At 35.2% G+C, this 3,751-nt stretch overlaps 1 long non-coding RNA gene across 2 annotated transcripts; it reads right to left on the bottom strand.

Moving 5' to 3' along the window:
• Positions 1-521: 521 nt before the first annotated feature.
• Positions 522-2,585, bottom strand: LOC149989732 (uncharacterized). 2 transcript variants are annotated; one of them, XR_016499968.1, is made up of 2 exons: positions 1,575-2,585; positions 522-1,201 (listed from the first exon to the last, which is right to left on the bottom strand). It is a non-coding gene; the product is annotated as an uncharacterized LOC149989732 (long non-coding RNA). The 2 variants fall into 2 exon arrangements; XR_016499966.1 differs by having other exon boundaries at positions 522-1,232; positions 1,575-2,530.
• Positions 2,586-3,751: the final 1,166 nt, after the last annotated feature.

Raw genomic sequence — 3,751 nt, 5'->3', positions numbered from 1 at the left:
AATAAATCTTTAAAGAAATAATAATAATTTTTAAAAAAATATTAGAAATATTCAATGATTTTAATTACCTAAATTATCCATCAAGTTCTTATTTCTACTTGATTAAGATCCAAAAATTCTAATAAAAATCTCAATGGTGATTGACATAATTCCTTCTAAAATGTAATCTATTCAAATTCACCAATATTAATTAGCCTACAATGAAATTGATTAAATTGTCTTCTATTTTATTTTAGCTTTCTAATACTCTACCAATTAAATTCACCTTCAACTACTTTCATACATCACAAAGTTACACAAGGCACTCAAATAATTGAACAAAAACACACACTTAGAAGATAATTTTTCATACAATTTAATTTAAGTCTATGTAATTTTTATTTTATTCATTTTTATCTTATATTTTAATTTTTTCTTAGTATTAATTTTCACCCAAAATTTTAAATTCACCTAAGATAAGTTTCCATCCATGAATAACTTCTCATCTACAAATAAAATTTCATCCACTTCATTAAAATTCATTCAATAATAATTCATCCAATTTTAAAAAATATTTATTCAATTTTGATGGTTCATCCAACTAACCTAATTCAACCCTAATTCTAATTTATCCGATTAACCTAACTTCATGTAGTCTAATTCATCTACCTAATTGCTTGAGTACTTACAGAGAGGGTCGATGGTGTGGCTTGCGACTAGTTCCTGCAATAAGTTGGGGATTTTCCACACCTCCACAATAGTGAACTTGTTGGCATGGCGCAACTCTAATCTGTTATCAGGGGGATTCTCAATCTCTTCTTCTAAGCTCTTCTTTTATTTAATCAATACAATTGCATTGATACGCTACGATTGCCCTCTCTATACTGGCCTTGGTGATCTCAATAATAAATGGAATTGGTCCACATCATCACCCTTAGATTTGCTAAACATTTCTTCTCAAAGAAACGACGGCAAGGACGGTAGCTTGTCGCTCCTACGATCCTCAATAGGTTATATTGCGCAACCGATTCGACATTCTTCCAACTGTACTAGGCCAGAACTCCGCACTCAACCACGTTCAGGATACCAATTACGTCCGGCAAGGGAAAAAAAATTCAAATCCACCGAATTAGATGCGCAATCACCCAATACGCACAAATATGCACAAGCGCCTAGATGCCCTCTTCCCTCCACAGCTCTGCACCATGATGCCTTCTCAATGCTGCTCTAGCAGTGCCACCGCAAAATACGGACTGCAAAAAGATCAGATCAAACAAAACAAAACGAGAGCTACTCTGATACGCGAACAAAGACGGGAAGAGAGAAGGAATTGACCGCAGACTTTTCAAGCTGCCAAGCTCTAATAACAGAAGGAGGTACTCATACAAAAAATACATAAATGCCCATTGGCACCCTACAATGAAATCTAGTAGCTACTCCACGCCGTGGCCAACTTTTCATCGGAACACCAGCTTGCAACAAGAAAGTACTACCGCCAGCCTACACTGCCTCCCTTCACCGAAGAGGGACAATAGAAGAAAAAAAATAAAAAATAAAAAATAAAAATGAGAGAACAGGTGTACTAGGTAACTAACCCTGGTGCCGTTGAAGTAGAACAAGGATATGAAGACAAGAACTAGTGCCGAAATGGATCCCTGCTGCTTTGCAAACCACCAACTCCGCATCTACCTCACTACGAGGTCGACAGCAATACAACCCCCTTTGATGCAGCTCCAAAACAAGAACACAACCACCGACATTTTACACACTAAGATCAGGTATCAAACGACAACAGAATCAAAAGAAAAAAACATCAACAATCTACAAAACAAAAGCAATTGCAGCGACACATCCTAGGGACATACACTAGGGACACCGTAACAATCAAAGCTCAGCATAATACATAGAGGAGAATTTATCAACCGCGGCACTGCCACATTGAATCTGGAGCTCTGAAATTGCGAAGCTTTGAATTGAAGAGACGACCAAAAAGAATAAAAAACCACCGCAATGCTGCCACCTTTGAAGCTAGTGTCACTTGGTCCTTTTCCACGAACAATGTGCTAGCAATGCCAAGAGAACAACCAATCCCAAATCCTAGCTCCGCTCCAATAGATTGTTGTTGCACTGGATCCCAGCAACAATGCCGCCGTCACCACAACAACTAAGATGAAGGCGCCGTTGCACCCCTCGGTACCTCGGAGGAATAAAAAAAATAATAACAACAGGAACAAAACGGAATGTGGCCTCTCTCCGCCCAACTGTTGTAGTTGACGACAAATTGAACCGCGAAAGGTGAGCCACACTCCACGTACTCGATGACGATCAGTGCCTCTATGAAACAAGCTGACCGCATCTACACTTCGCAGGCCCGAACACAAAAAAATTAACTCTAGAATGCCACTTGATGAAGATCAAGAAAACCCAAGAACCCAAGAAGATCAGGTAAACCAAGAACAAGAAGGCAAAGCAGTGTTGCACCGCAACACACCAACCAAGCAAAAAACAAAACAAGAAGAGGAAAAATATTGCACCGCAGTATCCCCACAGCATGAAGGAAATGGAAAAACAATCCCCGGAGCGCCGGGAGCTCATGAAGACGTGAGAGAGGAAAAATAAAATAAACTACAAGAGAAGAGAGACCGGGTCTAGGGTGGTCCAAATCCCTATTGGCAAAGAGGATGCCGGATTCCTATTTGAAAAAGACCTATTCTAGCCACTACATCCAATTAATTGCTATTTATCTCAAAAAGTTTCTATTACCTCCCTAACTAATGGCTTTAAGGATCATAAGTGCATTTTTTGCATTTAAACCCACATGTAATTCAATTATAGAATTCACACAAACCTTAATCAAATCCACTTAAATACTAACCAAATCCTAGTTAAAATCTAAAAAAAACCCTAAACAAATCCTAATCAAATCCTAATTAAATCTTAATCAAATCCTAATCAAATCTTAATCAAACTTAAACAAATCTTAAATCTTAACCAAATCTTAGACAAATTGTAAATTTTAATTAAGCCCAAAATCAAATCCTAACAAAATCCTAATCAAATCTGAGATCTTAAATTAATTCTAATCAATTTTTTTATCAATTTCTAAATATTAAACAAATCTTAATAATCCTACAACAGATTAAAAATTTATTAACTAATGATTGAATAATTGATTTAGACTCAAAATCTGCATATCTTGCAACAACCAAGTAAGCAATAAACACAAAAAAATTGAAGAAGATCACACATACCAATAACAAGCAAAGCTCCCAAAACCTCTTGGTCATTGGCCACCCTCCTTCTCCAACATAAATGTTGATCTTTCAATACTAATTTTTCCTTAGTGAACCATTCAATTACTTCAAAAATTGGATTATGTATAGATATTAAAGTCTTAATTATTTTCACCAAATATTGTTTCAATTCAACTAGCAGATATTGCTAGGACTCAAAATCACTCATAGATCCTAAATCTCAAATTTCTAAGATCACAACCCATAAAAACCCTCATATACTTCAATCTAAGTACTTAATTGACCTCAAATTTTTTACACATATTCACAAAAAATACAAAAATAAATTGCCAAATTTTTCTTGTATACACACTATAAAACTTAAGAAAATCTCAAATTTGTAAACATATTTTATTTTCTCAAAATCTAAACCTACTAAATATATTATTAATTTGAAAATTTCTCAAAATCCAATATCAATCCAAATGATATGAAATTAACACTTAAAAATCTCTTATAAATTTTAATTTCAAATCCTA

This window comes from Physcomitrium patens, chromosome 2, assembly GCF_059467195.1.
Source record: "Physcomitrium patens ecotype Gransden chromosome 2, ASM5946719v1, whole genome shotgun sequence".
Lineage (NCBI taxonomy): Eukaryota > Viridiplantae > Streptophyta > Bryopsida > Funariales > Funariaceae > Physcomitrium > Physcomitrium patens.
This window is presented reverse-complemented; position numbering and strand designations above follow the sequence as displayed.